At 43.2% G+C, this 13,088-nt stretch overlaps 1 long non-coding RNA gene across 1 annotated transcript in view; it reads right to left on the bottom strand.

Moving 5' to 3' along the window:
- The window catches only part of LOC147650129 (uncharacterized), a 65,490-nt gene extending 52,454 nt beyond the window's left edge, over positions 1-13,036 (bottom strand). The window contains exons 1-2 of the long non-coding RNA XR_015277042.1: positions 12,698-13,036; positions 6,875-7,017 (exon numbers count right to left, since the gene is read on the bottom strand). This is a non-coding gene — a long non-coding RNA (uncharacterized LOC147650129). The remainder of the gene's footprint in view (positions 1-6,874; positions 7,018-12,697) is intronic.
- Between the last annotated feature and the right edge of the window lie 52 nt (positions 13,037-13,088).

Here is a 13,088-nt window from a genome sequence, read left to right as displayed (position 1 = left end):
AAGGCATGACAGCGAGGGGCTCAGGAGGGAGCCTGCCTCTGAGAGCTGGTGGCAAGAGCAGCTTCAAACACGCACGGCAGGCTGCAATAGCAGCGTGTCCCAAGGGCAGGAGGCGCAGGGAAAGAAAGGGAGGATGGCTGCGAGATTCCGGCCCGGAGCGAGCCCCGGCACAGCCGCTCTGGCAGCGATGCTGTTGCTCAGTAACTCTTGGTCGCTGATGGATTTCAGTGCTCCCCCTGGGAATAGCTGAGGGCTTTTCCAAGCGGAGGCTGGCACCGGGATCTTTCAGTGCAGCGTGGCTGGCATTTAGGAGCACAAATGGTGCGAGGAGATTCCTTGCTGTTCACCCCATGACATGGCACAAACCCCGAGGTCCTTTTCCAAACGGGATGGAGCATTTCCAAGCTATTTCAATCTAGTGGAAAACCTCTCTGCCCTGACTCTCCTGCTGCAAATGCCTCTCTGAGGGTGTGCAGGCAGCAAACCACCGGAGGGGAGCACTGGGGGTGAGGAGGGAAAAATGAAATGTTTTGCAGGCTGTGGTGCAAGGAAGCTCTGCCAGAACTGCCTGTGCTTGTGCGCCTGTCCCCGCCCAGGACACCTCGGGCAGGACCGCGCTCCAAGGTGGGCTCTGGGAGGAGCTGGGAGACACGGGTGGCACCTGGTGAGAATTCCCAAGCTCAGACTGTGTGGTCTCCATGCCTGCCGAGGCAGGTGAGTGTGGAAGTGCTGAAGTACCGTGTGCCCATCAAAGCACGCCTTCACACGATCCCCGAGTCCCCGGCCCCAGAGGATGGATCCTGTGATACCTGAGCAGCACCGCAAGGAACAGGCTGCCCCAATTGCAGCCAGCTCAAAAGAAAAGTGGGATACCAGCTGCCAACTGGGACATAACTCTTACATCTATGTAAGATGTTAAGATGATAAGATTATGTATCTTTGTACGTACCTCATCTCTTACCCTCCATGCAAGAAGCTTTAAAAATATTTATGGATAATTTGTGTCGATCCTTCCAACGCAGCTTTGTTGGAAAAGATGAGGGCTTGCTATGGCCACGTATCTTTGGTATCAGAAGCATTTTGTTTAATTATTGTCATTATCTCTGTGAAACTACTTAGTTTTATCAGTTTTCCCTCCTGCATTTTTGTTAATTTTCCTAATTTTTTTTCTGGTTTTATAGGGAAGGTGAAAAGCTGAATGTCTGTTTAATCTCCAGTAGCAGAATAAAATACCTATCAATGCAAACAAAGGAGAAGTAAGTTCCAGATTTTTTTTTCACCATCCTTACAAAAGGCAAGACTGCAGTAACTTATAGAAAGGTTTTTTTGCTGGATTTTTGAGATTTTTTTTGCATATGAACCAGACAACACAAAAGTCATTCTTAGGCAATATTTAGGGAGATATTTCACTCAAGTTCTGAACACTCTTGGAATGTTTTCAAAGGAGAAAATGAAGGAAAGTCCACTATTAACAGGCAGTTAGAGAAATTTTCAGATTACTTTCAGTCTCTTACTTATCTTGGCACTCCATTAAAATAATTGCACTTGCTGTAGTACCAGAGAGATTGATTAGACTGAAAACTTTATTGTTAGCCTGTTTAACATTATATTTACCCCTTTCAGCAGCTTTTTATTCAGAGCGAGGCACTAAGAATAAAAAATGGAAAGTAATGTCTCTGAAGATGCTTCCATTTTAGTAGCTTTAGTTTAATCACTATAAAGAGGAGCTCTGGTTTAATCTAGTTTTCTTGGGATTAGAAGACTTTTAATTATTGCTTGCAATCAAGCTTTCTAGCCTTGAGTGAAGCAACACATTAAAGCTGGGATTTTAAAAGAGCCTAAGGAGCATATTCATCATTAAAATTCAATGACACTGGCAGCTTAGCTCCCTGCCTCCTTTGAACATCTCAGGGTTTCCTTTTAATAAAGTAACATCTGTGAAATTTAGAAAATAATATTAATTTTGACCCCCTCTGGATTTTTAATGGGTCTATTAACCCAATGCAAGGCAATCCTCCCCTCCTGCAAGCCGTTCCTGCACATTTCCTGGGAGCAGTTTATAGTCCCAGCATTTTTTTTTATGAGAATATGATGTTTCTTCAAAGCAGGGAACCTTCAGGGTCATAATGAGTGGATTCTCTAAGCATTTCCTGAGGCAGAGAGAATCAGCTCTGGCCACAGACTAGATGAGGGAGTGCAGAGCAGCCCTGAAATATCTGGTCCAGAACATGGCCAAGGTGGTGTCTGTGCATGTGAGTGAGAGTGAGTGAGCCTGGAGGGCCAACCTGTATTTTCTGTTTAAACCCATGATGATAATTTTACACTCTAGAAAGTCACCCTGGTACTCTGTCAGAGGCTCCCAAAAGCAAACCAGCACACTCTGCTGCTGACCTGAGACCAGTCCCTCTGTCTGTGCTCTGCCAGCCCCACCAAATATCCTTGGACAAAGCTCCAGCACTGAAAGTGGCATTTATCTTTAATTCTTTCTCCTTCCCCAAGTTTCCACTGGATTCCCATTACAGACAGAAAATTGGCAACTATTCAGATTAAACACCAGAGTGAATTTGCTTGGCTCCATGGAAGACATTTCTGTGTCGAAAGGTAAATTATGTTGCTGTTTTTCCACCTGTTAATGTGCAGATTATATAATAGAGACATTTTTCAATTTATTTTTTTCCTCTTATGATTGCAATGATGTAGAAGATTTGACCTTCACAGCTTCTTCTTTGCTTTATAGAATAATGCCAATGCTTTTGTGAAAAAGATCAAAAAGTAGTATTCAAAACCATAAAGATTTTGCTTGCTGCTTACAGAGATGATTTTAGTGGTAAATCTTACAAAAACTTTAGTCCAAAGCCATTTTTTAGGTTTAAATCTTTGGCAATGCAAGAGCTCAATCCTAAAATTTAGATGGTTGTGGGTAATGCTGTTGGAAATGTAGATGTGTGGGTTCTACTTTGTGTGTGTTTTGGGATGTCTTGATTTCAGGGTAGCCAGGCTTTAACATCTTTTGAAACTCCTAACTTCCTGGGATTGTGTAGTCAGGACATTTGAAAAACAGCCCCAAGACATAATGAAAGGGCAAGTACAAGTGGTGAGAGCCCCAAATCAATGGCCTTGACTTGGAATTTGAACACAGGCTGAGCTCTAACCAGTGATGATTTCCCCAAAGGATTTAAGCTACACACACAGCAGCAGCAGGGATGTCACACACGAGCTCACTAAAGCAGCTGGGCTTTATATTTTCTGATTGCTGTTGAATATGCAATGGCAATTTCTCTCTACTTTTTAATCTCTCCTTAAACAAAGTCATAGTTCTTCCACAGTCACCTCGGAGACAGGGAGAGAAATATTTTCCTAACAATTACTGCAGTCAGCTTAGCTGGGCATTTGAAAGTAACAGACATTTAAAAATATACACTAACAGTAATCTTTAAAAATACTTTATTTTAGAAATATTATTTGGGGAAAAAAGTCCTTGCTCCCTTTATTCAGCAGGAAATGCCTCACAATTATCTTTATTTTCTTACTGTTTGTGGGATGAATTGAAAATCAGTGTTTTAGATAAATTTACCTAGCAGCAATTAACATTTAATTTCCTTTAAAAATATAGAAACAAGATTAAAATGCCCATTGGGGGTGATTTATCCTTGATTAAAGTTTAGAAGTGGCTGAGAAAAGTTGATGCTCAATGCATTAATCAAGAAATAAGAGAATGAAAACTTATGTTTGATATTCCAGAAGCAAACTTGGAAGTGACTCGGAAACTGGCTAAGTTTATTTTTATTATCAGGGAAATAAGTGTCTTGCAGGCTCACAGGGGTGTCCACAGCCCAGTGAAACAGAAGAGCAGATTTTTCACTGGGCCACTGATTTGGCATGATCAGAAAGATGGGCTAATAACTGCACAGCTGGTATTTTCTATTTCCTTAGACGTTAAAGGACAGAAGGAATTCAAAAGTGATAACCTGTGACAACTTACAATGATCTGTATTTATATATTATTTATTACTATGATTATCTCACTGGAGAGTGAGTGGATCTATGATTTAGACCTACCCATCTCTACAGAAACCCAGAGGTGTGCAGGTACTCTCTGTTTGTCCTTTGTTGGGACCTTGTCCAGCTCCCTGTATGAAGGGCTGGGACCTCTGTGTACACAGCGATTATGGAGTGGTCACATAAAGATGGAGACAGAATCGTCACATTTTTATGGCATTTTGACTCTTTGCAGAATGTCTGAATAATTTGGAATCTGGTCCATAAAAAATAATATTCCAGATTGTTCAAAATGCATATGTGGTTGAATAATCAGTTTATATGTCCAATTATTTGACTTGTGAGTAGATTGGGTAAAACTTGGCATATTTTTTCCACCATATGGTTGTACTAACTTGTTTGAAAGAAAAAATGACCCAAAATTCACATAAATAACTGTCCCATAGTTTTTCCTGTCTGCCTAATTTTGTCTATTTTCTCCACTAGCAACCAAAGATCCAATAAACTATTGAAGGCTAAAGGCTGATGTAAGTCCTTTTTTAGGGCAGTGATTTCAACAAGAGTGTATGAAGAGCTTTTTTCAAACCAGAGAAGAAGAGCAAACAGCTAGAAAAACAAAAAATGTAAAGTGCTTATGCAAAAATCTGTCATGGACATCTGGACCACCCTTGTCCAGCTCAGGAAATGTAACACTAGTCATGCTTCTAAGTGAAGAGAATCAATTGCACTTTCTGTTTGCAGAGGATCAAAGGTCCCCTGGTGGCTCTGCTTTCAGACTGGGCACTCACTTGGGGGCTGGGTGCAGGTCCCTGTCTCCCCTCAGTCCTGCAGCACATTCAGGGCACCACGAGGTGGTTCCAGCCCTGGTGGAGCTGTGATTCCTCAGCACCCCTGAAATCAGGCAGCTGTGCTCTGTGATGCTGAAGTGGTGATGCAGGAAAAGGGAGAGGCTGCTCTGAAAGTCACAGGAGCCACCTCTTTTTGTGAACAATTGACTCTTAAGCTCAAGATCATCAAAGTTGTTGTTGCACACATGCAACTCACTGAGATATGAGGTTTAAATCTTGCTTCTGTAAATGCAGAGTATCTCTGCCTTATCCCTAAGATTTTGGGACACAGGGGTACAGAGGACAGATTTATAACCATCTTATTTTTGGAATACCTAAACTGTTGCTGACGTGATAGACTGTATTGGCTCCAAAGGACTGGTATAACCAAACAGACACAGTTTGATTTAAGATTAGATACTTTTGCAAAAACAAAGCTTTACAAAATATAAGATGAGGGGAAATTTGCCATATTTATACTTCAAATACCAAAGAAATCTCTCTTCCCAACACTAATGGGTCTAGACATCTGTTTTTCATGCCTAAAATACAAATGCCCTAACAGCAAACCAGTTCACAACTGCAGGAATTGAAGCTGTCAAGAAACAAGAATAAAAATGACTGGTCCTCCACAGCAAGCAAAAAGCAGGAGGGAAAAAACCTCTTGCAATTAGTAGTGGAAAATAAAATTAGCTTTTCAAAATTATTGCAGTCATATGTAAGATGGACTCCCTCACCACTGAAATGATGGGCAAAGCACAGTTTGGAGCTCTCTTTATACATGACCCCTAAATAGCTGGAAGCGATTGGAACGTTTTGGGTCCAAGGTATCCCATACAACCACATCAGAAAATACCAGAAAATATTTTTTCCATGTGCTCCCCCTCCCCCCCCAGTCCTCATTCCCACAGCAAACTGTTTGACTGTACATCCAGTCAAAAAGCAGTCCCAATCCATCATCAGCTATCCAAGGTTACATCCATCTTCTCTCAGGTCTTTTCTTTTAATAATGAACTCTGCTCTCTGCTGACTTAATCCTCATGAGAGCCATTGATTCACAGTTTCAAATGTAACATGGATAACATGAAAAGAATCATCTATAAAAAATTACAGATGGCCAAATTCACTGGCTAACCTGGACAATGTTCCTTTAAGTCTAAAGCCTCTGTTGTGCTAAATACCCAGCTGTTAACAATCTCTTCTAGAGGCTATTGAACACAGGAAGGACATGTTTTTAGCAATTAGAAAAATAATAGTACACTTACACATGGCAATATTTAGTGGGGTTTGTTTGGTTAATAGGTCAGCAGTTTGGGACAGTTGGTGGTTGTTATGGGGCAGCAAGGAAGGTTTGTGCAATAAGACATCCTGGCAAGCGCACAGAACCCCCAGGTACCCGTGGGGCACCCTCACATGAACATGTACTATATAATCCAAAGTACTCAAAAGACGTCCCTCATTCCACAGCTTCCTTGTATATTTAAAAAAAGCTTTGAAAACATTTTTTGATAGGTTTGTACGGTGTCAGGGAAAATGCACATATATAAACCAGAAAAAATGCACACAGTGGAATGATGTTTTAGGCATATAAGGGTATTACACATGCAAGTATTGAACCAAAGTTCACATCCTTAAATACTTTTTAGATAGAGCAAGAATTTAATAAGTGATTAAGCGCTTTCCTTGTGCCTTGCAGGAATATGCCATGCAAGGGGCTGGCCTGAGGCGTGAGCAGGTGCATGGTAACCCTGCTGCCAGAGCAGATGCGTGCCTGCTGCAGCGATTTATGGTTCAGTCCTCACAAAGCTTGAGTTTGGCTGGTGTCCTTTATAATTTATCTCTGCTGATATCATTATGTGTCTCGAAAACATTTATCTTCCTCAAAGTAAAGAGTAAATTATTGTTTTAACAGGGAGAAAACAAGCTGTATTACAACAGCCCTGGACCAGGTACCACAGAAAGGCTTGGGTTTTTTACATGTTCCAAAACCTGTTTTAGTAACTGTTTATGGTTACTATAGTCACTGAACAGAGATATGGTTATTTTACCTTTCCTCACTGATGGCCCAGTTCCCTCTTATTGTCTCTGTCCTTGCAGAATGGCAGAGGCCATCCTTGGAGCTGCTGGAGTCAGACAGGTCTGTGTAGTTTTCTGTCTACAAGTGCTGCAACTGGCACGTTGAAATCTCACCCTGAAAATTGCATACATAAAAGCATGTGAAAAAAGGGGCCATATCCAATCTAAATAATCCATCCATTGACCTTGGTGGTGGTTTCCAGTCTTTCTGGATTCATGGACCCCCATGGAGTGTCTGACAATAGACCTGCTTTTCTTGGTTATATATTTTGCAGAACTATTCATATTAGTTCAGAGTCACCACAAGGTCTGTGGAAAACATACATAAAATCACACATCTAAGGTATTTATAAGACACTAGCACCTAAATTCCTACAATCCTAATGGGTGAGCATTAAAAAACCTTAAGATTTTATTACTTGCCCGACAATCAGACTAGATATATGATTATATATACCTCTTTGTTGTTTCTAAGCCACATGTTGCTCTTAAAAAGCAGTTTCAGTACAGATTATGTCTGTATCTACACTAGATTCTCCTCTAGCCAAAGAGAGAGCTAGTGGTGATTTTGCAATTCATCAGAATAAAAGCAATTTCTTTCCAGGTTTGTTATTTTTCTCCCTTCCTGGGTATGGGCAGAAACATAAAAGAACAGGACCTCCCACTAATCTGAAAAAACTAAATGCTAGAGAGAAGTAAAATGAGATTTTCATAAGGTATCAGGGCTCTGGAGGTGTCAAGTGTTGGAATATGACTGTCCCAGCCCTCATGCCACTAGAAGGGAAAATGGAAATTAATGCTGGACTGCTGGGGCTGTGAAGGAAGCAGCATAACCACAGAATCGGCACCAATTTTTTTGAATACAGGCACAGTTATTACTTTGGAACAAGAACTTGGACTCATATGAATTGCGTGAGGGCTTGGCCTTGGATAATCAGTGGGTGCTCAGTATCTGGCAGGATCAAGTCCATGGTGAACAAGAATCTTGGCCCAGATTTGAAACACCACTTCTTCTGCTTTCCAACCCCATGGTGTAACCACCAGACCACAAACGTCTTTGCTACTTTTTGCTGTTAAGAAGGAAGCGTCAGTTTTCAAGCTTGGAGAAATGTGGTGGACTGAGGGCAGGAAGGATCTGTCATTCATAAGAAAACGTGGGCTAGAATTTCAAGATTTATTTAAATTTTAAATTTCCTTAATGCTGATAGAGTCAGGGGGCAGAAGAAGGTTCCTTGCCCGTGGCTCTCACTGCAGCATGCAGCGAGCTCTCTCCTCTAGCTGCTTTTTAACGTGTCTGCAAACACTAATGACACATTTAATTCCTTCACACTTTGGAAAACAGTGGCACCTTGCACAAAATAGAAATCTGGCTCATTTTTGATTCTTCCTTCTTCCGAAGGCCCCAAAAGGGACCTTGAATTAATGCGCATTCCTGATTAGCATGATGATATAAATCACAGCAAGCTGCTTTCATGTGGAGATGTGAAGCCAGGCTCCAGAGTGCCCTGCAGTGCACACACTCTAAGCAACGTGTAGAGCAGTGACACCAAACAAAGCTGCTGCTGCTGTCATGTGCTACACAAACTGTTGCAATTATCTCCAAGGATGTGGGAACTTTATCTGTTTCAACATTTCGCTCTCAGACATTATAAAGTTAATTATAAAATGTGCCAAGGGGGAGGCAAGGAGAAACCTTGTTAACCTTTTCTTTCTGCGGTTTTCCCCCCTCACTGCATTTACATTGGCCTTGAAGAGCTGGGACATTTTGCAGATGGTTTAGGGCCTATAAATTCTTATTTAAATCATCGTGAGCCAAGTATAACAGGTAGCAGCCCAGACTTCTCTAGAAAGGACAAACTCCAGCTAAGCATGTAAATAATACTCCAGTGCTTTTTAATATATAAATACATACACTGAGCCAGGTGCTCTGCAAGGTTTATTCACATTTTTCTATTGTTGCTCTGTAAAATTCACTGGGTATGCATCGCATGACTCTGCAATATTTTTTAAAAATAGTATTTCTTAGTGAATAGTGCAAAGTAACAGGCTAAAGGAAGGTGCTACTTCCTTCACTGCTCATCTAAGGTGGCTAGTAAAGACAACCAAAACTCTGTCTTTATCCACCAAACCTCAAATGGCCAAGTCCAAACAGGCTGCTGCCAATCATGGAAAAGTGAGAGGGAATTACCTGCTCAAAATCAGGCTGGTGTAAGAAATGATAGGTGATCAAGAAAGACAATGTTATGCTTTCTTTACGAATGGTGAGGAGTGTGGAAATAATACAGCATGGAAGTATTGCTTTGTGATGAGTTGAGAGAAACAGGGTATTCATTTCTACTTGTTACCACCCATTCCAGCTGGGGAACACCCTGAGACAGGCCCTGATGGCACCTTTCACATGTCTGAGCAAGACATATCCTCCATGGCTCCAGTGTCCCTAAGGGGAAGATGCCACTACCTTCCTCTAAATGTTTTGAGTTAGTTAATAAAGAATCTGCACGTTGTATTTCTCATGAAGAATCCTCTGCACATATTAACTGTCTTTATTTAGGAGTGAAAGGAATAGTATTCCCACCTTATTTCCCCCCCCCCCCCCCCGAGAAATTCAAGAATCTTTTCCAGATTTGTTTATTTTTATACCATTTTTTAACTTCTTTTTTTCAGTCCCCACCCTCCAACTGTGCATCATGGTCCATCTGTTGGTGAGCCTAAGAGTGTTAAATGGATATAGCTCCCTCCAGAGTCTCCCAATGAGATTCAATGAAGTTCCATAAGGGACACCTAGCTCTTCCCCCATAGGTGCCCCAAAAGAGGGATATATTATTCAATTCCATCTATTCTTGGCAGAGACCTGACACAAGGAGCTGTAATTAGAAGTCACCCACAAGCATTAAGAAAGACGTTGGCTGTGTCTTTAAAGTCTATTCTGAAGCAGAACATTTTACAGGTGACCATCCACAGCAACTGAAATCACCTGGATGAAAACAGAGTCTGAATTTCAAGAAAGATCTTTAATATTGTACCTTCACTGATATTTCATAGTAGTCTTGCACCTAAACCTAAAGGCTATCCTAGAAAGCTGCTAGGGTGATTTCCAACTCCCCATAATATACACCCCTGAAACTGAAGTAGAACACAAGTGGTCCTACAAGGGATATATTAGTGGTAAATGCACATACTCAACACTCCCAGGTCCCCCACTGCATCACTTGGTATTCCCTCTTAGAGACAGAAACAGCATTTCTATGATTTATGGATAGGGCTTTTTGGGGACCCAAGTCTCTACTCAGTGGACCTTTCTTTTCAGACAACAGTACTTCCAGAACTGTTGGCTGATCAATCTTTGGTTTCCTGGCCTGCTGCCTTCACGTGTGGTTGCCTATCCTTGCTGTTCTGGCAAGGGGAAGAGAAAATATTTGGCCTTTGGGAACTGGACAACTCAATGCCCTGTATAGCTAACAAGAGTGCATGATCCTGAGTTCAAATATTCTGTACCTGTTTTGCACAGGAATGAATATCACACAAGGTGCCAGGCAAGTGAAGCATGGCTAATGTAAAAACACCTTGGTCTGGTTCCCAGTTACCCTGCAGCTGTGTTAGTATTTACAGCACTACGAGTAAAGTGCCCCTGAATCAGAATAGGAGCAGCTTTTATTCTCTTTGAATGCATAAATCAGGCCACATAGTTCTGCTGGAATTGCAGGCTATTTGCACTCATTTGTCTCCCTCCACGTGCTTTGCCCAGCAGGTAGCCTGTAATTATTAGATAATAAAAATTATAGGCATTTTTACATTGCTGGTCCTCCGCAGGAGCCGAAGATTACCCAGCAATTTTTTACACGAGCTGAGAATGCAAGCCTGATGTCCTGGCAGACTTCCAGGTTGGAAGACTCTATCGCCTGTCTAAATCCTCCTGGTATTTCTAACAGGCTGTGGCACTCTTCTCATCCTCCTGGGGCAGTGCGAGGCCGAACAGCTGCATTGCTGGGCTCGGGCAGCTCTGCAGCACCAGGGTGGCGGGAGGAATTCTTCCCCCCTCAAAAAAAGAAGTGCTCATGGCTCGGTTACTTTGATAAGGTCCCTTGGGAGCCGCAGGGATGAAAGAGGCCAGATGAATGAAATCTATCACTATGCCCCGTGGGTCTGATATGTGATAAAAGCTTGCAATGGTTTACATATGATTATTAAAATTTTCAGACACCTGCGTGAAAACTACTCTGCGTCAGTTTCATTCCTTCCCCCCCCCCCAAAAAAAAATGCTTTTAAATACTGTGAAAGAAATGAAGGAGATTATTGTTAGAAGCTGGAAGTGTCAAATGAGAGGTGTGTAGCCAAAATAAAGTTTGTTAGTGGCAGAAGATTGTCTATTCCATTATTTTTCTCATTTAAGTTGGCTATGCCTGAAAAGAGTAAGTGCTGCTTTGTAAAGAAAATTTCTTGCAAAATTATTTCTTTCTCTATTATCATTATAAAGAACAACTTTTTTTGTCTATGCATATGAGAATTTATGTATTTGTAAATATAATAAAACCACAGTGGTTTGGACATTTACCGAGAATGACTAGTTTGGGGAATTTGAGAAACAAAAAGAGATAAAAACATCAGCTAGAAAAAGGAGTGTCTGCATTACAAATGGACTTTGTTATTTTTTATCTTGGCAAGAATCATTAAACTTTAATTCTTTATGCACAGTGACAGATAAGTTTGTCCCACTTCGCATTAAAGATGTTATGCATTATTTTTGACAAAGTCATTAAACCCATTTCAGTGAGACCTCACCCCAGCATGCTGAAGGTCCTGCAAATATGGGACTCTGGAATCAGACTTCAACTTCTCCCCACTGCAATCAGCAGGAATACTGCTGTGAACTTGGAGACGAGCTTCCTTATTTTCCCCTAAAGTTTCCTTTTATTTGGTGAAACAGCCAGTTTCACCAGGAAAAGTGAGTATGTAGGGTCCTGGGGTTCTGCTGAGGGCATACATGTGTTTTGATTTCTTTGCCTCATTTGCAAAAACTGAAACTAGTTTTTCAGTCTGGAAAAATGCATTAAACTTCAGCCTTTAGTGCCAGCACCATAAACGTTGACCTGGCAGAGCCATGGCAGCTCAGCCTCTTCCCTCACTGCTTCCGAAGGCGGCTGAGCCCGCACACTACAGGACACAGGAGTTGTTTTATGTGCTCGAAGGGAGTGAACAACATGGTTCATCGATACTCACCGATACAAAGAAAAGTGTTGTTCTGTCCCAGACACATCTAAGTTCAGATTTGTGCTTTGCTTCATACCAAGAGCTGAGTCCCTCAGTCACAGCTCTGTCCCACAGGCCTGGTTTGGGGAACAGAGAGGGAATGGCTGGCATGGGCAAGCACCATCTGAGGTGGGCATTCCGACTTGCCCTCAAAGGGTTCTGTATTTCATTGTGTAGTGTTAAGAGGGTTTTTAAGGGATTTACCCCATTATTCTGGTGCCCCTGGGGATAATGGAGGGTCTGAGGGTGCCAGGGACACAGTGTGCAGGGGGACCAGGCTGTGGGGATGGGGGGCCAATCCCCTCATGGCCTGGGGATGGGGGACGATCCCCTCATGGCATGGGGGTGACGACACTATCCCCTCGTGTGATGCGAAAAGAGGGACGATCCCCTCGTGGCGTGGGATGAGAGGAATGATCCCCTCATGGCGCCCCACAGACCCGGCCCGAGCCCCTCATCGGCCTACAAGACCTCGGGGGCCGCCGCAGGTGGGGTGAGGTGGGGCCGGTCCCCGAGGGGAAAGGGCCAGTCCTGAGGCGGGTGCTGACCTCGGTCTGTGGTGCCGGGCCGGGGCTGCCCTTCTCGTTCTCGTTCTCCTCCTCCTCCTCCTTCTCCTCCTCCTCCTCCCCCGCGTGTGCGGTGCGCGGCCGCATGTGGGGCGCAGGCGGCGGAGTCTCCACCTCTTCTGGCAGCGGGAACCTGTGGCTGCCAAGCTCCATTAAAGCCATCCGCAGCCGGGGGGACGCGCTCCGCGGCGAAGGCGGGGTGGGCTGCAGTGCTTTATTTTAAAATATATACTTTTCTTTTTTCGCCCCCCCCCTTCATCCCTTGGCAAGGCTCGGGCTGAGCGGGACGCCTGCGGGCTGAAGCCGGGGTGCCGCCGCCGCGGGCACCGGAGCGCCGGAGGCGGCCCATGGCTGCACCACCGGGCGCCGCGCC

The sequence above is a fragment of the Cyanistes caeruleus genome, chromosome 16 (genome assembly GCF_971803275.1).
Source record: "Cyanistes caeruleus chromosome 16, bCyaCae1.hap1.1, whole genome shotgun sequence".
NCBI classification, from domain to species: Eukaryota; Metazoa; Chordata; class Aves; order Passeriformes; family Paridae; genus Cyanistes; species Cyanistes caeruleus.
The sequence above is the reverse complement of the archived record's forward strand: the minus strand, read 5'-3'. Positions and strand labels throughout refer to the sequence as shown.